The following is a 25,018-nucleotide window of genomic DNA, read 5'->3' as shown; positions in this document are numbered from 1 at the left end:
AAAAATCCCTGACCTTTCTCAAATGTTTGACTTTGGGTGTCTCTATCTATTTTTATCAGTTTCTTGATGAAGACTCTCAGAATACAGTAATTCTAGGGTCCTGTGTGCAGGCATAGCAGAGTGTCATTAATAGTGTCAGGGTTTGACTCTCTCTCATAGTCTCATGGTCTCTACTTGGTCCAGTCATTGGTTGACCATTCCCTCAATATCTGTTGCATCTTTATCCATGCATGTCTTGTAGGCAGTACAACTTTGGGCCTACGCTTTTGTTAGTGGGTTTTCCTGCTCTGTCTACTGGAAGGTAGGGCCATCTACTTAGACTCTCAAGAGTTTCCACTGTCCCAGATCTTAGGTTTGTACCACAGATGTCCTCCAACTATTACTATTCTTTATCTCTGCACAACACTCTTATTCTTGTTTCCCTGACCACCCACTCTCCCTTCCATCACTCCATTCACTTCTTTATCCTATTCCCCCTTCTGAGTAAAATTTGCAGTTTGTGAATTGCAGCATGGTTACCCTTTATTTTATGACTAATATCTACTTATAAATAAATACATACAAAGTCTGTCCTTTTAGGTATGGGTTACTTGACCCAGGATGGTATTTTCTAGGCCCATTCATTTGCCTGCAAAATTCATGATGTCTTTGTTTTTATTAGCTGAGTAGTATTCCATTGTGTAAATGTACCACATTTTCTTTATCCGTTGTTCAATTGAGGGGCATCTAGGATAAAGCTGCTATGAATATAGTTAAATTAAACAAGTGTCCTTATGGTATTGTAAAGAATCTCTTGGTTATATGTCAAGGAGTTGTATAGTTGTGTCTTGAGGTAAAACTATTCTCAATTTTCCAAGTAAACACCAAAGTGATTTCTAAATTGGTTGTATAAGTTTGCACTCTAGTCAGCAATAAAGAAGTGTTCTGTTTACTCCACATCCTTGCCAGCATGTGCTTTCACTGAGATTTTAATCTTAGCCATTCTGTGCCACGCCCACTCCAGTGAGGTCTGCTTGACAGGGCTGAGAGGCCTGGAAGCACTCACCAGGTGAAGAGTTTCATGGAAACTCAGCCTCCTGGAACCTTGGCATTCTCATAACCCATATAATGAAACCCTATTCCCACTTTAGTATGGTGTATGCTCTCTTTCTTTAAAGATTGAATTTTATCATGGGAGAGCCTCCACCAGTGTTCCAACATTGTAGAAAATCCTTGAAGCCGAAGAGCTTGGAATTCAGTAGGATTCAATGAGAAGGTTACCTATTCATTAACATTCAAATTTACTTCTAGTAAAGACCAGTGAAACTAATTAGGCATTACAAAGAACAGAGCCAGAATAGCTAACAGCTAGTCTGCAGAGTGATTACTGAGGACAGGGAATACACATTGGCCTAGCAAATTGGTGGATTTAACTATAGACTACCTTTACACCTGGTGGTAAACAACACCGGCCTGGTCCTTGCCATCTTTTGATGTATACAATCCTTTGTTTTGTGTCACTGTAACTCTGTGAATGTGTCTCTCCTGGTTTTTCTGCTGTATAAAAGTTTGATGCAGCTGGGTGTGTTGGCACACACCTTTAATCCCAGCACTCAGGAGGCAGAGGCAGGCAGATTTCTGAGTTCAACGCCAGCCTGGTCTACAAAGTGAGTTCCAGGACAGCCAGGGCTATACAGAGAAAACCTGTCTTGGAAAAAAAAAAAAAAAAAAAGAAAGAAAGTTTGATGCTCAATTTGAAAAAAGACTCAGATTCTACACTCTCTCTTGTGTGGACTCTGTTTGTCAAATTCCCATCTGACTCCTTAGCCCATCTGCCACCAGAGACCCATTCCATGCAGATAGGAGACCCAAAAAAGGGGATAGTCTGCGGCAATTGTAAGTGGTGTAAGGTGGAATCTCGGATTTTTATTTATTTGCATTTCCCTGATTACTAAGGACATTGAACATTTTTTTAGGTGCTTCTCAGCCATTAGAAATTTCTCTGTTTAGCTCTGTAAACCATTTTTAATTGGGCCATTTGAGTTGTTGGTATTGAAGTGAAATGAAATTTAAGATAAAATTTGAGGCCTGATTTATGTAACTTATGTCAAATAGTCCAAACAAAAAGTTGTTTGCAAGCTTAGAAGCTTGAGGATGAGAATATAGTGGAACAGGCCAGGGAACATCCAGGCAGACCCTTTGTTAAAACATTCTTGGGGCTGCCTGGCCTTAAAAACAAACAAACAAAAAGGAATGCAGGAACTTGTCTGGGCTATCTTGGCAGAGTCATCAGCCACCTAGTTTGAAGTTATATGTTAACCAAATGTTCCGCTGACCTAGATAAGTATCTGCCCGTCAGGTTTCCTGACATCCTGACTTGCACATACTATTCTGCTGATGTGTAATCGTTTTCTGCTCTTGTTTAAATGAGCCAATCATGTGAAACCGTGCCAATTCCTCCTAGTCCCCAACCCTCTCCCTATAAAAGCTCCTAGCTTTTGAGCCTCGTTCTCAATTACTCTGTCTCCTGTGTGAGATATGTATCGACCCAGAGCTCCTCCATTAAACTACCTTGTGTTTTTACATCAAGAAGGTCTCTCATGTTTCCTTGGGTGGGTCTTTTCCTGAGACTTGAGTGGGGGTCCCCGAAAGGGGATCCTACAGTATCTAATTTATTGAGTTCTTTACATATTTTGGATATTCATCCTCTATAAAATGTAGGGTTGATTAAAATTATTTTCATCTGTTGGATGCCATTTTGTCTTATTGTTGGTGTTCTTTGCCTTACAGAAACATTTCAATTTCTTGAAGACCCATTTATTTTATTTTTTTCTCTTAGTGCCTGTCCTGTTAATGTTCTGTTCAGGGAATTGTACCCAATGTCAATGTGTTCAAGGCAGTTGTCCACTTTCTCTTTTGTCAGGTACAGTATATCTGATTTTATGTTGAGATCTTTGATCCACATGGACTTGAGTTTTGTCAGGATAATAAATATGGATCTATTTGGATTCTTGTACATACAGACATCCAGTCAAACAGACACCATTTGTTAAAGATGCTTTCTTTTTTTCCACTGTATAGTTTTGCATTTTTGTAAAACAATCAATTGTGCATAGGCATGCGAGTTTAATTCTGGGACTTTGATTATATTCCATTGATCAACCTGTCTGTTCTTATGTCAATACAATGAGTTATTCTTATGAATATTGCTCTGTAGTACAGCTTGAAAATAGGGTTGGAGGTACCTTGAAAACTGCCCGTTCTCCTATCTAACAAAATCATTTGCATTAATATAATTTTAGGTTAGCCTTATGTGATATTACATGCCCATAATCTCTAAGAATTGCTACAATGTTATGGATTAATGTCTTCTGTGGCTTTCTTCAACTGCTAAAATACGCCTTTTTTCTCATGGAGTTACAATAGAGTTTCTAGATACATACATTACAAACAAATCGCTTCCAAAACAATTTATTTTAGTGTCAGGATTGCTTTCTCCATTAAAGACAGAGATGATGTTGTTAGCAAAGTTGTTTTGCTAATGATGTAATTACCATTATTAATTCACTTAAGAAACATCTTTGCAATATCTTCCTGGAATTGCTTCAGCTCTTTGTAACACAAATTTGCATAAAATGTTTCTTATTCCACCAAATAACTTGAAATTTATTTGAAAATTAAGCCATCTAAATTAATAGTTACAGTAAAAAAGTGATGTTATTTTTACCATCAGGGGTATAGTTCTATAGAAATTAAGCAGAAAATTTAAACCTTGCAGGAAGAAATGGTTAACTTGTTTGTGTTTATTCAATGAGACTGGAATAGACATTTAGGTATCTAGCTTTTTTTTTTTAATTTTTTTTAAGAGAAGATACTACCCTTTTGGAGGAGAGTTGTTTTGTTTTTGTAAATTCCACCTAAACACCTTCATTCTGAAGTATTTTTTTTTTCCAATGTGTAAACTTAACAGTTCTCTGCTACAAAGCTATTTCTTCATGACTTTCCTGCTTTGGATATATAGCTTCTCAGGTTATGGTGACTTTTACAATGGCCCATATGGTGCTGAGCTAACAACTACTTACTTCCTCTCTCTCTATCTTTGTATCTTTTAAAATATGCCTGTTATTATTACTTATTGCTATTTTATTAATTTATCTACATTTCTACCTATATCTTTATTGAGATTTTTTGAAAGGATTAAAAGGTTAATTAGGGATCAATTAGATATGTTTTATATAATACCAAATTTAAATTTTTTTGAATATAGTTTAAAACTTAGAATGACTGTTAGATTGGGAATTATATTTACAATTTTTTTACTTAATGATGCACTATGCTTTCATTATTTCATTTTAAGAAACTAAATTAAAGACATGAAATGAGTAAAATATCAAAAAAGGATGAAATATCCTTGAAAATGGGAACTTAGATATTAATGATTTAAGTTCTATTCTTAGTAAACAATTATTAAATGTGAGCTATATGGCAAGATGAAACATGATATAACAAAGACCAAATTAAATATAAGAGAGGGATGATAGCAAATAGAATCAGGAAATAAAGGAAATAAGAAATTCTAGAATTAGTGTTCAGGTAAAACCTAATGCATTCTTGGGGTCTTTCAATGAGAAAATCTCTGTTCACTGATTTATGTTACTAATGAAAGAAAACTGACATTGAAAAGACTGTTCCTTATTTATTTATCTGTTCTTTTATTTATTTGTTGTTTGGTCGGTCACCTGGTTGGTTGGTTGGTTTATTATTCTCTCATACACTACTTCCTGACAACACTTTTCCACCATTATCCTACATCTCCAGTCCTTAATATCCAGTCTTCTTTGTTTCTTATCATAAGGAGTAGGGATATCAACAAAACGTGGCCTAACAAGATACACTAAGATGAGGTATATGCCCTCATATCAAGGTTGGATGAGGAAACCCTGAGGAAGTAAAGGTTTCCCAAAGCAGGCAAAGGAGTCAAAGACACACTACATTTATACCATTAGGAGTCCCATAAAAACACCAAGATATACAATCATAATGTACATTCAGAGCACCTAGGTCAGACACAAACAGGCTTCCTGATTGTCACCTCAGTTTCATTTAACTGTGGGACATGTTCTTGTGATGTCCTTGACTTCTCTGGCTACTACAATCCTTTCTCTCCTCATCCCTAGAAATATAAACATACATCAAGTTGACAACAAACAGAAAATTAAATGGAAAGAAACTCAAAGCATAACCACAAAACCCAGGAAAAACGAAAAACCAAAAAAAAAAAAAAAAATCAGGAAGAAGTGAACACTGATCACTGTCCATATCTGTTCAATATAGTCCTTGAAGTTCTAGACAGAACAAAACGACAAAAAATAAAATAAAAATTAAAAAAAAGGGATATCAAGGGGCTACAAAATGAAAGGAAGAAGTCAAACTATCACTATTCACAGATAATATGATTATTTACATAAGTGATCACAAAAATTCTGCCAGAGAACTCCAATTGGTGATTCACAACTTCAGTGAAGTTGCTGAATAAAAACTTAAATAAAGAAATTAGTAGCACTACTACATACAAGTGACAAACTGGCTTAAAAAGAATTCAGGAAATAACATTCTTCACAACAGTCACAAATAATATAAAATATCTTGTGATAACTCTAGTCAGATAAGTGAAAGACCTGTACGACAATAACTTAAGAGAGAAATTGAAAAGGATATCAGAAGATTAAAAAGATCTCACGTGCTCATGGATCAGTATGACTAGTATAATAAAAATTGGTGGTCTTACCAAATGCAACTTTCAGATTCAATGCAATCCCAAATAGAAGACAGTGAGGTGATGCTGTCTACTCGGATCCGGTCAGGCTCCTTTGGCACTGTGTACAAGGGCAAGTGGCATGGAGATGTTGCAGTAATGATCCTAAAGGTGGTTGACCCAACTCCAGAGCAACTTCAGGCCTTCAGGAACGAGGTGGCTGTTTTGCGCAAAACATAGCATGTTAACATCTTGCTGTTCATGGGGTACATGACAAAGGACAACCTGGCGATTGTGACCCAGTGGTGTGAGGAAAGCAGTCTACAAACACCTACATGTCCAGGAGACCAAATTCCAGATGTTCCAGCTAATTGACATTGCCTGACAGACAGCTCAGGGAATGGACTATTTGCATGCAAAGAAGATCATTCACAGAGACATGAAATCCAACAACATATTTCTCCATGAAGGCCTCACGGTGAAAATTGGAGATTTTGGTTTGGCAACAGTGAAGTCACGCTGGAGTGGTTCTCAGCAGCTTGAACAGCCCACTGGCTCTGTGCTGTGGATAGCCCCAGAAGTAATCCGGACGCAGGATAACAACCCGTTCAGCTTCTAGTCTGACGTCTACTCCTATGGCATCGTGCTGTACGAGCTGATGACCGGGGAGCTTCCCTATGCCCACATCAACAACAGAGATCAGATCATCTTCATGGTAGGCCGTGGGTATGCCTCCCCAGATCTCAGCAGGCTCTACAAGAACTGCCCCAAGGCAATGAAGAGGTTGGTGGCTGACTGTGTGAAGAAAGTCAAAGAAGAGAGACCTTTGTTTCCCCAGATCCTGTCTTCCATCCATCTGCTTCAGCACTCTCTGCGGAAAATCAACAGGAGCGCCTCTTAGCCTTCCCTGCATCGGGCAGCTCACACTGAGGACATCAATGCTTATACGCTGACTAAATCCCCATGGCTACCAGTCTTCTAGCTGATGATGTAGCTGTTCTTAGACCACCAGGGGACGAAGAAGAGTCAACAGGCACCACTTTCTGTTTCCTTGGGGGCAGAATGCATGTTTTTGCAAAAGCTGCTGCTGCTAAGGACCTAGACTACTCACAGGGCCTTAACTTCATATTGCCTTCTTTTCTACCCCTCCTGCCCTGGAAACAGAAGCTGTCCACCAAGCCAGCCTGCTTTGCTCCAGAAGTACACAAGTCAACTGAGTAGGGCAAATGGTCTTGGAGAAGGCAGAGCACTCCGGCTGCTGCAGGGACATGCAATTGGGAAATTGGCTCCTTGAGCCTATATGGACAGTGGTTCAGTGCCAGTTTTGCACATGGAGTCCTGGCCACCTGGGAGAGCCTGCTTTGGTACTACAGACCTTTGTGGACACACCTTCCTCTAACTGTATCTAAGGTGTCCTGTGCGGATGGCTTTCCAAGCGCGGTGCTCCACCTTTGGCAGCCTCCTACATGCTGAATCTGTCTTCCAGGAGCTGACCCTATGGGCTGGGCCTCAGCCCAACCCTATCTCTAGTCACATCCTTGTCTGTAAGAAAGCCAGGAATACAGGTTTTCTTAATGATTTGGGGTTTTAATTTTGTTTTTATTGAGCCAATACAGTTGGTTTCTTATGTTATCTTAATAAAATGAATTAAATTTTAAAAAAAATAATTTTTTAAATTATTGTATTATTATTATTATTATTATTATTATTATTATTATTATATTACATATTACAGGAATAGTGAGATTTCCCCTGCCTTCCTACTGTAAGTTAGTTTCTCCCTCTGATCAAATTGTCCTCTATTTTCCTGTGGAGAAGGGAAGACATCTAAGAGATATCACCCAAAATTGGCATATCAAGGGACAATAAGTCTACAGATCTTAAAAGAACAATGCTCAACTTAATATGGAAAAAAAAGAGAAAAAGAAATGGAAAAAAAAATAACCTCCAGGGTAGCTAACCCAATTCTGTTATACAAAAGAACTTCTGGAAGTATCACCACTCCTGATTTTAAGCTGTATAAAAGATCTATAGCAGTAGAAACCACATGGTTTTGGCATAAAAATAGAGAGGTTGATCAATGGAATAGGGGCAGGCATAAATCCACAAACCTATAGAAACCTGAATTTTGATATAGAAGTCAGAAATATGCAATGTCAAAAAAAAAGAAAGCACCTCTAACATATAATGATGGTCTGATTGGATTATGAGATATAGAAGAATGCAACTAAACTCATATTTATCACCCTGCCTATAAGATAAATTCAAGTGGGTCAAAGACCCCAACATAAAACAAATATACTGAACCTAACAGAAGAGAAACTGGGAAACATACTTGAAGTCATTGGCACAGGCGAAAACTTTATAAACAGAACCCTGATAGTATAATTACTAAGAACGACAATAAATGGGACCTCATGAAAGTAAAAAGCTTCTATAAGGCAAAGGAAACTTTCAATTCGACAAAATCCTATCATAAAAAATGAGAAAAATACTTATATCACTGTAAAATATTTTTTATAGGTCTGATGTAATTGTCACCTCAGAGACTTATTGCTTAATAAATTTACCCTTTGTATTTTTTTCCTGAACTCTAGCTGTCTGATTAACTCAATTTTTCTGATTCTAACTCCTCTCAGAGTTTACTGATTCAATCTCACTTCTCTCAGCTTTTCACTGAATTTCTCTTCTCAGCCTCAATCTAACTCTGGCAATTTGTTCTAAACTGGCTCCTTCAGGTGTGGCTTAATCTGGCTTCAACTGCTTCTGCCGACCTGCATTGAATTGCATGAACTACAGAAGGAAATCAATTCTACTGCCCTGAACTCACTCACTGCATTGACTCTCATCTCATCTACTCTCTCTTCCTGCCTTGCTCATAAATCACTTCCCTTTCCTCTCTGTTCTCATGAGAGTTGGGCACATCCTATCTCTCACTCACTCTGCCAACCCTTTTCTGAATTAGTCACTTTGTCTGTCCCTCAATTAGATATCACTTTCATACATGGATGCTACCTTCTACAAACTAAATTTAGCTTACTGTTTAAAATTAAAGAATTGTACTAAGGTCATGTCTATATTCCAGCCAAAGGGATTAAAGGGATATTATGTCATTCCAACCAGATCATACAGACTTTGAAGTTCTTTGAGTGTGATCCCTTGAGAAAGCAGACACATTGTTGCATTAAAAGTCCTCTTTTACATCACTACTATATCCCAACAACCTGAGATTTGCTAAGATTCTGTAAATTGTTATTTATCATACAGAATATACAAATGTAAAAAATAACTATAGATTATTAACATTAAATGTGAATAATAGTCAAAAGCTAAATTATAAAAAATAGTCTCATTATACAAACTCCAAAGACATTGCAGGTATATTATCACCTCTGTTGGCTCTGGATAGGAAATAAGTGAATGTGCAATTCAATAATCTTGTCAACTTCATGCATTTACTTAACTGAGATTTCCTGCACAATGTCGTATGTTAATTTTCCTGTGCAATGTCCTGGATGCTTGGACTTCTCTCCAGTGTGTCTGTAATGTTATGGGTTATGATTGAGTATACCAGGTTATTCTCCCTCATGGGGGCAGACTTTTCCTGATCAATTGAATTCTTGACTGCAACAACACATTAGCTAAGAAGAATAATGAAAAATTTGGCTCCCACTGTTCTCACAATATTGAACTCCATTTTTCAGATTTCTCAGCTGAAATCACTCTATTCTATTTTGTGTGTTTTTCTGTTTAAGACCATACATTATTTCTGTTCTTTATATAGTGTCAACCCAACAGTTTTCAAACTCTGTGTTTAGATCCCTTTGGAGGGCAAATGACCCTATCTCAGGGGTCACATATCAGATATCCTACTTATGAGTTATTTATAATATGATCTTAACAATAGCAAAAACTATAGTCGTGAAGTAGCAATGAAAATAATTATTTGGGTCACCATAGCATGAAGAACCATATTAAAGGTACGGAATTCAGTATTCAGAAGGTTGAAAAACACTGTAAGCAATACAAATAGTTAAACATTAATAGTGTACTCCACATTTGGTGTATACATTACCTTTTCAAAAATATAATGCTAATTCTTTCTAATACCTGATTTTATATAATATCTTCATTTTAATTTTATGGAAATAATTTTTTAGAATTTTTAAATTTCTCTTTGATCATTTTCAGTTTAATTTTATTTTATTTCAATATGTTGCCCTGCTTGATCTTGAACTCAATTATTCTCTAATCTCAGCCTTACAAATTACAGAGATTATAAGTGCTACTTTATTTTGCTAAAAAAAAAAGTTTTGGACTAATTTTAGCCTCTACATTTTCAAACTCACATAAAACTCTGCTTGATGGTACTTGATTTTAACTTATTTTCACCTATCATCAATTTATTTATAATTGTTGAAATTGTTGTTGTAATTTTTGGGAGATTTGGTAGAATTAATAGAAATCACCCTACTTGACTGCTCTGTAATTTGGCGTAAATATTGTCTTCATTTCGAAGGTGATAAAATTAAACCCCCAAATTGTTAGGTGCCCTAGCCCACATTACAAAGTCATTGTTCAAATTATGCTTTATAATGGAGGAGGGTGCTTGTCAGGACACCAGTCCCCTTGTGGTTCCATACCTCTCCTTCTCTGATCCTTGGTACTACAAGTGAGCTGAGGTCTGAACCGCGGGACCTGGTGGTGATAATTAACCTACATGAGATCAAAGCAGTTCTCTCATACATATCTCCTGGACTCAAGGCTCCTGTCGAAGTTACCACCCCTTCAGCCCCCACAGGAAAAGCTTTGTCTCATAGACAAAGTTTCAAGCTTCTGACCTTCAGGCTAAACTCCTCCCCAGTTACCTAGCAACAGTAAAGATAACAGCAGAGCATAAGAGGGGATGTTTGGCCCCTCCTCACTCTCTTACTCCCCTTACTCTCCTCTCTCCTCTCACTCTCTTACTCTTTCTCCTCTCTCTCTCCCTCGTACTCTAGCCTTTCCTCTCTCTCTCCTTTCCCTTTCTCTCCTCTTGGCCAAGGCCGGTCTCTCTCTCTTCTACCTTTTCTCTTTTCCCCACGCCTTTCTACAATAATTGTCCAAAACCACAGACAGTCTCTGTTCATCAAGGCCCACTGTGCTTACTCTTGCCTGTGTGGAAACCTCTCCCCCTCAGCCCTCTCTCCCATAACCCCAGCTACAGGGTGTCACCCTGGGGCCCCCTCTTGGGGGCTGCCCCTTGTCCAACTCCCATCTAGTGGTGTCAGTGGCTTAGATACTCACTCTGGGGCCAAGTAGAAAGCTTCCGCCAGCCTTTCCACAACCGCCTGCCCAGAGCATAGGAGGAACTCTAGCCAGACATGAGCTATCTTCTCTCCCTGCATCCTTCTCCAACACCCCTTTAGTTCCCACAATGTTTAGTGGGTATATTAAATTCAAAGAAAGCCCACACTTCATTGACTTATTAATCTCCGTTCCAATTACTGGTTTTTAAATTTTTTCATGCAATCTATACTGCTCTTGACTTTCCCCTCCCTCAATGCTTCCTAGTTCTTCTCCACCTTTCTATAAATGCCCTTTATTTATATTTCTCTTTAGAAAAAAAACTAACAAAAGAAAATATAAAGAGAAAGAAAAACTTGAGAATCACACACATATACAATCTCTAAAATTACAAAATTAGAAATCATAATTTGTAAACAAATATATAAACCATAATATATGAATAAATAATCTAAATGTTAAGAAAACAAAAAAAGTGCAAAGAAATATGACAGTTTCCATTAACTTTAAAACTTAAACTTTAAAATTAACTTTATTTATGCTGATGTCAATTATGATATATTATTAAAGAGCTATTTCCTCTCAAATATTTGTGGATTCTGTCTTAGAATCTGAAGCTTATAAAGTAGATAGGAATATTTAAGGAAAATGACATAAATATATAAATATAAAACAACTATAAAAATATTATTTTGAAGTTAAATGTGAAAATACTTTGAATACCACAAGCACAATAAAATAGAAAACAAAATATTATATTACCTTGCCATATTATATTAGTACACTATATACTAATATATATAATATTGTTACATATTTATATACATTTGGTAAGATAACTTCAGTTATCTTTGTGCATAATAAATTTGTGTGTATGTTGTCATAAAGCTTATAAAAAAAAATAAGTCAGTGCATTGTTTTGTAGTTCAGTGAAAGAACACTTCCTAACATTGATCCCTAGTAACACATGTTTTTTAAAAGTTATTTTTTTTTGTACTATTTTGAGACTGTTTTACCCTGCATGACTCTGTTGAAGCTGAAACTCTCTATATACATTTGGCTAGTATTGAAGGCAGAGAGATCTACCTGCCTATGCACTCTGAATGTTGAAATTAAAGTTATGTCTCACAATATCAGACCTCCTAAAATTCACTTAAAAAGAAAAAAAAATCTATCTATCATGATTCAAAAGATAATTTTATAGTTGTTTAAAGTTTTCTTTCACTCTCATAATTTTTACAAGTATAATGTTTGTTCTATAAATGTAGCAAAGACACAATAACTTTATTTGTAAGAAAAGGGTATCACTTTCACATATTTATATATTTATTTATTTACTTACTTACTTATTTATTTACTGTGTATGTCTGTGGGAAGGGATTTGAGTCCTTTGTGCCATAGCACTGGCAAAAAAGATTCAGGGTTATTTGGTTGCCATGTATCAAGATCAGGATCTTAGACTTGGTGACTGACACTGTTATCTACTGTGTGATATTAACATCAAGTGCTTTATTTATGTATTAGAATGTTGGGGCCCAGAAAATAAACTAATATTACAAATGAACATGCTTATTTTATTTTCAATACTGAATAGCTTATCCAGTAAGATTTTATAGACTTAAATAAAGGAATATCTTTATTAAAAAGTTTTGTCTTTTTAGAAAAGCAACATCCAATTTCCATCATGCATGGGCACTTGAGGATACATTCTGTCTTCCTAATAGTACCATAAAGTATTTCCCACCTGTTAATCAAAATTGCATTTTGTACCAGTCAAGGAAGAAAAAGAGGCAGTTATGTAGTTGGACATGCTATATTATCAACTATGATCTTATAAGAGATTCTACTTAAATTAAACAAAAATGAGAACAAATGTTCTACATTTAACTTTAAACTTTGGATACTTTGAATTGATATAGCCTATTCTTGCCACAGTTTACTTTGTACAGGGAATTTCAACTCCACAGTAAAGGGAGAGAAATACAAAAAGAGCATGGTGTATACCCAGATGTGTCAGTGGAGTTGATGGCTTTCAACATGACTGCTACACTTGAGACTATTCCCCACAAAAAGTAGAGAGGTTACATGAATTTTTTGTAATTTGCATTAATTACAAATTACATTACTTTGTAATAATAATTGACAGACTCCATCTGATTTACCTTTTAACAAAATCAAGTTTCATCATTATTTACTATATTTTTAATCAACATTATTGTTGTTAATTCATCCAGCTCTTCCTAGCTTTCCTATTCTTGAGGAAATGTTACTCAATCACATTCCCAATTAAAAAAAATAACAATATTAACAAACTTTGAGAATCATCTAATCTGGGCACGGGTGATACACACCTTTAATCCCATCTCTTGGTAGGCAGAGACAGGCTAGCCTGTTCTACAGAGTGAGTTCCTAGAGAGGCAGGGCAATACTGAAACTTCTTGTCTCAAAAAATTAAACAAAGAAAGGAACCTTTACAAAAACAAGGGGCCTCTCTTCCCAATGATGGCTGATTAGGCCATCTTCTGCTACATATGCAGCTAGAGACAGGAGCTCAGGGAGTACTGGTTAGTTCATATTGTTGTTGCACCTACAGGGTTGCAGCCCCCTACAGCTCCTTGGGTACTTTCTCTTGCTCCTACATTAGATGGCCTTTCCTTCAGTTTCTGCTCCATTCTTTGTCCCCATATTTCCTTTTGACAGGAGGATTTCTGGATTAATAGTTTTAAAGTGGGTGAGTGGCTCCATTCCTCAGCTGGGGGCTGTGCCTATTCACTGGAGATGGTCTCTACAAGGTCTATCTTCACTTTGTTGGGCATTTCAGCTAAAGTCCTCCAATGAACCTCATAGTAGCATTTTCATATATGTGAAGAGCTTTGCCTGATTCCATTTTTCCTACTCATTTACAAAGAGGTTTTTGAAATTTTAAAGTAGCAACAGCAACTTGCAGGGTTATACAGTCTTTATTTACTTATTAAGCAATTGTGCAGTTCAAATTCTACTAAATAGGATAGAGGTTGACACTGGCTTTTATTGTAATTCCCACTATATTATCTTAGATTTGGCATCAATCAATCAAGTTATTTTGTACTCCATACTGTTAATTATTTGGTTTCTTATAAAAAATGATGTTGGGTAAGCTCTAGATTGATGAAAATGACAGAAGCATTAAGTAATTGTTTTAGCATATTTTATTGATACAAGGTAAAAAATAATCTTATTAGAGAAAAATGAAAACAATTTTTAAGAATTCTCAGTAGAATAACACTTGGTTAAGTATTTCAACATTCTGTATCACAGTTTGATATCTATTTTAAAGTCATGTCTTCATTAGATATCAATTATTAATTATAATCATTTCCAAAATTTATAAATGTAAAGATAAAATGAGTCTATTTTCTTTTGTAGTAAAATGTGTTCATATCCCATAGAAGAGGTATTATGCTAAAATCATAAAAAAAATATAAATTATTTCTCCAAAACCTTTTCTGTTATAACAAGTAAAGAAGAATTATTTTTTGCCTATGCATTGAACCTAAATTGATTGAAATAACTATTTGGTATTGTACCTATAACTGAGATAATAGATATAATGAATAATAATAATATTCATAGTAAAGAATTGTGTATATGTAAATGTACTTAATAGCAATGTTTACTGACTGATTAACAGTAGATCGATGTGAAAATGTTTTCAGATTTCCTTTGTGAGTATCATTGCATGAAAATGAAGTTATTGATTGATTAGGTCATTATGATTTCATTTAGGCAAGTCCTATCTGTAGCTCCTGTTTTGATTCTTCACTATATTATTTTCCATTTAAGAAAACATAGGAAGAAAAAGAGACAGAGCAGGAAAGAGGATGCAAATCCTTAAGCGCTTTCATTACTTTAGTACAAAAACCAATTTCTACAATGTTGATGGATGTTTAATAAGGTTGCAAATGACAACATATTTTGCACACAAACCAACAAAGTAACTAAACTAGGTTTTGTAATATTCTTGCTTCATCAGGATGCAATAGATGTTAACCTGGTGCCTTGCTCATGTGATCATTTCAAACAGAGCTAACAAAACTAGGCATGATCCAAATCATTTGCATATTGTAATTAGTGACAGTTAGTTGTCATATGAATTGATGTGCCTCACCGGGCATGGTGGCACACACCTTTAATCCCAGCACTCAGGAGGTAGAGGCACTTGAATTTCTGAGTTCGAGGCCAGCCTGGACTACAAAGTGAGTTCCAGGACAGCCAGGGCTATACAGAGAAACCCTGTTTTGAAAAACCAAAAAAAAAAAAAAAAAATTGATCTGCCTCTGTGATCCTAAAATCATATACCTTTAACAGGTTTAAGCTACGATACTAGTATTACAGTCAGTGAAAGTTCTCAATTCAAATATATATATATATATATATATATATATATATATATATATATTTCAGATTCCTGAAGAAATAATGGAAAGGTAATGATGGAGCGCACATTCATTGCTAATCTTTTCTTACTCAAATCATGATGCCCTTTAAATGTATATCATGTGCATAACTTGATGAGAATTGTATACCACAAAGTGATAGAGATAAAAAGAGCATTAGATACTATGTGCAAAATACTTAAAATTTATATACCAGTAAGAAAACTTCATAGAACTACTTTCTTTGGTACTATTGTTAATATTTCAGAAGTGTGGTTTGTTTCCCTGTGAGCACATATGGTAAGAAAGGTGGTATGAGGGGAAAAAGAAGTATAAATAGTTGTTCTGATCAAAAGTAGTAGAAATAAAATTATAACTGGACAGAGAAAGGAGTTCTCAAAACCCCTAGGGGATTTGAGTTTTGAACACAGGGTACATTTTTAATCTTCAAAAAGAGGATAGAGTAATTAAGTAAGGGTATACAGCAGGCCATCAGTTCCCAGCACGTGTAGGAAATATTCACACCAATATATCTTATCTGACTATCATAGAGCAGAAGTAAATGAACTAAAAATCTCCTTCTAAAAGTATTTAGTCAATTGTCTGAACTCATAACAAGTATTTCAGCTATGAGACATGAGAGGGAACTTTGGCATTTAGATAGCAGGTAAGCTCATCCCTTTTCAAAAGGTTTGCATACTTCATTCAATATTCATTTATCCATTTGGTTGTTGATTGAACCTCTATTCTACTATGTTCTTTTAAATGCTAAGAATGAGAGTAGTGAACAAGTTCACATACCAAGGATGAAAACAAGATTCTGTCGTGTTTGGCTTTACATATATGAGCAGAAATATAAACTTTAATGGCAGTTACTGTAAGGATATATAGTAAAGGGAAAGAGTGTATCATAAACTCCTTAGAATCCATAGCCCAAAAATTAATAATCCCTCATTTCTATATGCATTATCATAGTTTTCAGACATTTTAAAATAATATCACTGAAACAGGAGAATGCCTAGTAAATAATTTTTATTGGAAGATACAAAGAAATTAGGAAAAATCAAATGTTTGTGTATATTATAATTTAGAGAAAAGATGACCAAATAGAGCTTTATTAGGAATGATTCTTTCCTATAAAACCTGGGCAAAAGCTGAAACATTCTCTGGGTTTTGCTTTCTTTGAATAAAATGTGAAACATTTGTCATGTTTCAATCATAAAATGAAAACAAATTAAATTGTATTTTTCAATATATCAACCAAATTATAACTCTGATTTAATATAATTAATAAATCGGAAAATTACTAGTGTCATGAATAATGACAGACATCTTGGAAAGTTGAAGAAAACAACCTTGATAGCTAGGTACACAATTTGGGAGTTAGTAGAATATAAAACAGAAATCTGATAGAATAGATGGTTTCCTATCTATAAGATTCTGGAGATATTGCTTAGACAAAAAACAAAAAAAAAAAATTTTTAAAAAAAAAAAAAAAAAAAAAAAAAAAAAATGTTGTTCAGACAGAGAACTAACTTTCATTCTATTTCTAGCATCTGTATGGTAGCCCACAAAGATCTGTAAGCAAAGTTGCAAGACATTGATGGCCTCTTTTATCCTCTGTGGGTACCAACCTGCCTGTGGTACATATACTTCCAATAGACAATGAACTCATAAGCTTAAGATTTTTTAAAAATAAATAAATAGTTCTTCAGATATTTTCATTGTTGGGAGGGTGGCTGGGGTATTGAGAAGCACCAGACAAGAAAGATAAAATAAAATTATATCTGAAAATAGCATAAAGAAACCTTTTATTAAATCTCAGCACAGATTGGGGTAGAGTGAATGTCTCCAAAGTAATATCGTAAGCAGAAGAGATTGAGGCAGTCCATGGCTTCTTAGAGGAATCCCATCTTTTACCAGCACAGGGGCTAAGATTAAAAATTCAGGTGACAGCACATGCTGGACAGTAGTGGAACAAGGGTAACACTCTTCCTTGCTGGTAGACACAAACATGTATAACCACTTTAGAAATCAATCTGGTGATTTCTCAGAAAACTGGGAATACATAAAACTTAAGACCCAGCTATATCACTCTTGGGCATATACCCAAAAGATGATCCACCATACGACTAGAACACATATACCACTATGTTCATAGCAGCTTTATTAATAATAGGGAGAAAAATGAAACAAAACATATGCTCCTCAATGGATGCAGAAAATTTGGTTCATTTATACAATGGAATACTATTCAGCTATTAAAAACAAAGATATCATGAAATTTGTAGGCAAATGGATAGACCAAGAAAATATCATCCTGAATGAGGTAACTAGACCCTGAAAGAAACACAGGGTGTGTACTCATTTATAAGTAGATATGAGTCATAAAGTAAAGGATGATCATGCTGCAATCCTCAGACCCACAGAAGATGAGCAGGAAGGAGGACACAAGTGGGAGACACTTGAATCTCGCTGAGAAGGGGAAATAGAGAAAATATTGTGGGTTGATGAGTAGAAGAGACTGCACAGGGGATGGTGGTAGGAATGGGAGCAGGGACGGTATCAGATGTGGGTGGATGTATTAACTGAGTACTAGGATGGGCTAGAATCTAGGGCAATGGAAACTCCCAGGGATCGATGAATGTGACCACAGCTAAGATTCCTAGCAATGGAGGATATGGATACTGAGCCTGCCATCTCTTATAACAAGTCAAAACTTCCAGTGGAGAGATTAAGACACCAATCTAGTCCCCAAACTAGATTGTCCTGCATACAAGATGTGCAAGAGTAACAGCAACGGCCTAGAGGGCCAGGATTCAGGAACTTGAGGAATCCTGAAGAAGAGCGATAAATAAGACTGCAAGAGACACCACTTGAAAACCCACAAAATTAACCTGAGTTCTTAGAGACTCACAGAGACAGGACAGGAGATACTTATGCAAAAAGGCCTATGTGGGTCCCAACCAGGGAGTCAGCATGGGACCCACATAGGCCTTCTGCATAAATGTAACAGTGTAGTTTGATCTTCTCATCAAACTCCTAATATTGGGAGAAAGCGCTGTCTCTTGACTCTTTTGCCTGGCATTGGATGCCTTTCTCGCTTTTCGGTTGCCTTATCTAGCCTTAATAGAATAGGGAGTGCCTAAACTTAAGAACCGCAATTGGATATATCCTGGCTGATTAATATACACTGAAGTTTGGCCCTTTGAAGAAAAAAGGAAGAGGAGTGGATGGCGTCATGTGGGGATCATAAACTGGGAAAAGAACAGGGAGGGCAAACTGTGGTCATGATGCAAAATAAATTAAAAAAAAAAATACTACTTAAAGCAGTGACACAATAAAAGAACATGGAAGGTGTGAGATTTTTGCATTGGTACACTACTCTCTTTCTGCTTCATTTTGAGTGCATGATGTAAGATAACATTCCTTGGATTTTGCCATAGTGGTGTCTTTCAGTTTCTAATGTCATACTTTGATCTTTTAACAGAAATCTCCAGTATATTCCCAGAGAGTGATTTAAAACCTTTTTTGGTCTGCATCACCTGAAAGACACAACATGTGCAAATTTTGACCTTTCAAATTATTCTCCAGTGGCACATTTTTAAACTAAAGACAATGAAATATGGAAAAGAAGTCACTTACTGAAATATTGAATTGCTTTTAGCACTATAAGCTTTTTAACTAAAGTTTAATTTATGATTGTTTATGTTCTCAAAGAGAACTGAGAATAGACATTTAATTATCTCACTGTAAGAACACAAGAATCAGGCATAGATAAATGACAAATTATAAAGAAATGATAGATTTTAGAGGGAAGAAAAATGACGTTCTATCTCAATAACAGCTACCTAAAACCATGTTTTCAATTATTTCTCATTCTCTTTGAAGCCCACTAAACTATGGCTCTCCAATTAATTCATGTGATTTGTCAAAGTCTCAAACTGCCTCTCTATTATGATTAACTTACAGTTCATTGTACTGTATTTGCCAATAGTAGTGGAGAAAAAAATTAACAACTCACTATTAAGTGTTTTTTTTTTTTCTCATTTCAAGCCAACATGTGCATGTGGTATTTGTTGTAACTTACATGCTACTGCCTTCAAGTGTCCTTCTATGAACTCATCTCTGCCTTCCCTATTCTCAATGTAGGAGTATTAATGCCTCATCCCTTGTGTATATTTCCTTTCTAGTCTACTTTCATTTCTTGGCAACATAATCAAAGTAGTGATAAATATGACCACTCTCAAATGTCCTCTTTCAACCAATATCCAAACACTGCTGGATGCAAAAAGATATTCAACATTTTTAGTAAGACATTTTTCTGGAAACTTCAAATCACGTTGCTGTAGTAAAGCTTCTGATGCTGAGCCTCAGGTCTCGACAGCTTTACGTTGTCTACCCAGATATGTTAGATTGCTACACTCCCTTAAAGTCCTTTGGATCTCTCAATCCTTCTCACAATCAGTAAACATCCTACGAGTATCTACGAGAGAGAGATTGAAATCGTACATGCTGAACACTTTTAAGTTACTTTATTTTTCCCCACCACTTTCATGAGGTCAATTTGTCCTCAGGTGATTACATCAGCTGTTCAGTAGGAATCTTCTATTCTTGAATCATAATTATGTGTTGTGGGGACATTTCACATGCATTTCTGTTTATAAAATAAACCAAATACATTCAAAGTAGATAAAAATTGAAGTTAATGAAAACACCACAGCCATGTAATGTTCTTTATTCACTAATGTGCTTTAAGTTTTCTACTAAAATGCACGTATTAATTAAAGCATGTTTTAACTCGGATGCACTGGAACCACTTGTTAAAAATTAATAGCTGACAGGAATACCAGGAATTGAAACTGTGAACACCTCAGCAATTCAGACCTAAATTACATGTGACAATATTTAGTTGTGATACAGAATATGTAGAGTTAAACTGCATAAGAAACAAAAGAGAGCTCTTATTGCTCTAGTGAAAAAGAAAATGTAATTCAGGTGATATATCTGATATTAGAACAATAAGATGGCTTTCAATTGTAATTTTTTTGTTCAGTTTTAATTAAGATGCATGACATTATATATTTGCAGTGATACTGCAACCTGATAAGAAGAGTGATGCTAGTCCAGGTTTATAAAATGTGACATGAGTCGTATTGATCTGGAGTGGTACTTGCAAAGGTGACCATATTGTGTGAGGATGGGTTCTGACCAGAAAATGAACAGAATGACTGCCCTAAACTTTGACAAGCAGTAATGACAGGAATGAAAATATCAATAGGAACAAGGCATTTACAGCAATTCTACTGGAATCAACACAAATCTGAAAAATTAATATTGGGTATATGATGACAAGAATAAAGAATTCTCTGACACTGGTTATTAACTAAACAGAACCAAATAGAATTTACAACATTTTCCTACAATACTTTTTGGTTGATAGTAATTATTTGGGACATGAAGAAAATAACTACTTCCAAAGTTCATACCAACTGAAGCTTTCATCGATATTGTTTACCTGAAAATAAAAAGTGCTTTGTTACAGAGTAAATTAAACTATCTTCATAATGAATTAATAGAACTGATAATAATTAAATAAGATTTATCTAATGAGAAGGCATCAAGGAAAACAATATCATAACTGTAGCTCACAAATTTCAAATTCTGATTAATATTAAGCAGTTCAGGAATAGACTTCATACTTAAGAAGTTTAGTGAAATTTTAGCAACATAAAAATATATAGCCATTGATGTGAGGTTCTATTACGTAAGTACCCATACTTACAAAAGAATTATTGCCTCCCTACAACTACTGGCATGGTTAATTATACCATGATTGGTTATGAGACACCCATAACAAATATATCATTCTCTGTGGGCCAATGTTCATTTCCAAGCTACAGCTTTACTATATGGGTGCAAATGAAGATCATGATATAATCCGAAAGAGTGTTCTGAAAGAGATATCTGGAAGAAAGAAGGGTTTTTTCCTTCTTATTAATTTGAGTGGGTTTAAAGTATATATGCATGCTTCCATGGGGTTGGGGGAGGAAATAACACATGCATACAGACATTTTATAGACATGTGTATGGCTATAGGCCTTAGGTTGATATCTAGAGTTTACCAGACTATTAGACAATGCTATTTATTATAGGTACAATGGGACTTTTCTACACTTTTAGCACACAGCTAGATCTGTAAACACCTACACAGAAGTATATTCTAATAATTCTCTGAGTGTCTGTCTCTCAGTTAAGTTATGTAGAAGACCAAGGGTCATATAGTATATATTTAAAAGCTCATTTTCTTTAGTAAAGTTTAAGATCTGTGAAATCATTATTACCCCAAAGGAAATCCAACACAAATCCAGTGCTACTCTTTCAGTTCTCCTCAAAAAGTTACCACCTACTCTATTTTGTTTTGGTGGCTATTGTTTTGAGATTTACCTTTAGTTAATTTTATGTTTCCCGCAAGTCTGTCACAGACAGTATTTCTATAAAGCAATCAATGAATAGAGACTGATTAATATGTCATCTTATATTTTTGATGATTTCATATGTTCATATAATGTGTTTTGGTCATATCCACATCCATTCCCTTTCTTACAATTCTTCTTCTGCCCTTTCCAATAATTTTCTTTCTCAAATATGTTTACTACACATTATGTTTTAAAATCCATTTAGTGTTGCTTGTATGTGCACGGGGTTAGAAAATCTACTGGAATATGTGTAACCTCTGAGGAATTTATTCCTGGAAGAAACTGACACTACTTTATCCAGAAGCCATCAATTTATATTAGTGACTCTAATATGGGATACTCCCTCATCCATCCTGGAATTTGGGAAGCTACATCTTGTGCAGGTTTTGACATCTACCATCGCTGACTGCTAAAATATTCGATCTCCTGTTCTTAAATGATCTCTGAGCCCTGGGAATGGGACTTGGGTGATATAGATGATTTATTTAGAGGTGAGAATTCCACTCTCTCTTATTCTCTGAACAATGAACAGCCGTGAGTTTCTACAATCATCACCGGTGCTACAAAAGTACACTTCTCTGATAATGGTTGAGAGATGCCCTAAACTACAAGTATAAAATAAGAATTTGGTGAGGAAGTTTAATACTATGACTATTTATCAAAATAATAATATGGGCTTCTGCCCTAAAGCCTATGACTTAGCCAGCCATGTGTTTTTAGCATACTTAATGGTAGCAAATAAATTCCATCTTCTGGAGCAGTACATTTTACATTGAACTTCACAAGTTTTATTTCAGAGACACAAATATATAGTACAGAATCATTTACATAGGAAAAATATTTGTAACACATGAAAGAGTTCCTAATTCTAGGCTGTGTGCAGTAGTGTTTGTTTGTTTGTTTCTTTTATTCAGTATATATCTCTCCATTCTCTTGGTTAAAATCTACCACGATCCTTCTACCCATTCTCCCTCCCCTTCTCCTCTGAGGATCTGGAGCCCCGCTCTGGGTCTCTCCCCACCCTGGCACATCAAGTCTCTCTAGCTAGGAGCATCCTCACCCACTAACATCAGACAAGGCAGCCCTTCTAGGGGAACAGGATCCACATGCAGTCAAAAGAGTGAGGGACAGACAGAATGGAGCTGTATTTTTATTTATTTATTTATTTGTTTATTTATTTATTGAGACAAGGTTTCTCTGTATAACCCTGGCTGTCCTGGAACTCATTTTGTAGACCAGACTGGCCTCTAACCCAGAAATCTGCCTGCCTCTGCCTCCCGAGTGCTGGGATTTTTTTTATTAGATATTTTCTTTATTTCCATTTCAAATACTATCTTGAAAGTTCCCTATACCCTCCCCCACCCTGCTCCCCTACCCACCCACTCCCACTTCTTGGCCCTGGCATTCCCCTGAACTGGGGCATATAAAGTTTCAAGACCAAGGGGCCTTTCTTCCCAATGATGGTCGATTAGGCCATCTTCTGCTACATATGCAGCTAGAGACTCGAGCTCAGGTGGTACTGGTTAGTTCATATTGTTGTTCCACCTATAGGGTTGCAGCCCCCTACAACTCCTTGGGTACTTTCTCTAGCTCCTCCACTGGGGGCCCTGTGTGCCTTCAATAGCTGACTGTAAGCATCCACTTCTGTGTTTGCCAGGCACTGGCATAGCCTCACAAAAGACCGCGATATCAGGGTCCCTTCAGCAAAATCCTGCTGGCATCTTCAATAGTGTCTGGGTTTGGTGGCTGATGATGGGATGGGTCCCTGGGTGGGGTAGTCTCTGGATAGTCCATTCTTTCATCTTAGTTCCAAACTTTGTCTCTGTAACTCCTTTCATGGGTATTTTGTTCCCTATTCTAAGGAGGAATGAAGTACCCACACCATGGTCTTCCTTCTTGGTTTGCTTGTGTTTTGCAAATTTTATCTTGAGTATTCTAAGTTTCTGGACTAATATTCGCTTATCAGTGAGTGCATATCTAGTGACTTCTTTTGTGTTTGAATTAAAGGCATGCACCACCACCGCCCGGCAGAGCTGTATTTTTTAACTGTCATTTCTTTTTCTTTCTCCTATTAGTCTCTTTTCTCATAAATTTGATAAAAATCTGTGACAGAAGCAACTTACAGATGTTTGGCCCATAGTTCTGAGATCATTGCAGAGATCTGGTACTCACTAACTGCAGAACTGTTTGGCAGGGCACTTCTACACAAATGCCAGACCATGAAGCAGGGAGGACAAGCTAGAATGAAACTTCCCATGTTTTTCGCATGCTTGTTTGTTTTTGTTTTGTTTTGTTTTGTTTTTCGGGTCATGGTTTCTCTGTGTAGCTCTAGCTGTCCTGGAATTCACTCTCTAGACCAGGCTGGCCTCGAACTCAGAAATCTGCCTGCCTCTGCCTCCCAATTGCTGGGTTTAAAGGCGTGTGCCACCACTGCCCGGCTACTTCCCATAGTTTATCTGCAAAAACCTACTTCACCACATACATGAAATAATTTTCCAAAATGTTGCCACCAACACAGAATGTTTAAACACATCAACTTGTGGTAAATATTCATGTCATATCTTTACATAATATTATTATGAATGAAGGGGCATCAAGAGAAATATAAATCAGGTCAACTTTGTTCAAATCTGCATTTGTCTTATGCAGATTTGCACCTTTTATGGATTAGACATATTTAAAAGTGTACCAATTTTAGAAGGAATGCAACTACAGACACCTGAAATATTAAAAAATGACTTGCCAGCATATACCTGACACATACAGAAGCAAATTTCTACCATTATACAATTGCACTCAATAGCAAAAGAGAGTGAATCATACATGAAGCTTCAATATAAAGGCTTTATTCTAGATGATTGTACAGATCACTTTTGTCAGAAATTGCCCTGTTTTCTTTCTGCAACAGAAAAATACATATTATTCCATTTTGTATCATTTTCTCCAGGCAGGAATTGGCTTGTTACTTTGATCGAAAAATAAAGGAAATTTATCAACTTTTAAACAAATGCTTCCATCTTTCAATTGTAGAATAAAGTAAAATCTCTGTGAATATGTTGCTAAATATGCTATTGTTTGTGGCAGAAAATTCTAAAAATTCTAAA

General features: G+C 35.9%; 1 pseudogene; it reads left to right on the top strand.

Moving 5' to 3' along the window:
- Window positions 1–5,770: 5,770 nt before the first annotated feature.
- Window positions 5,771–6,815, top strand: LOC110335081 (annotated as a pseudogene).
- Window positions 6,816–25,018: the final 18,203 nt, after the last annotated feature.

Source organism: Mus pahari, chromosome 17, assembly GCF_900095145.1.
Source record: "Mus pahari chromosome 17, PAHARI_EIJ_v1.1, whole genome shotgun sequence".
Classification (NCBI taxonomy): domain Eukaryota; kingdom Metazoa; phylum Chordata; class Mammalia; order Rodentia; family Muridae; genus Mus; species Mus pahari.
Note: the sequence above shows the minus strand (reverse complement) of the source record. Positions and strands in the feature narration are given on the sequence as shown.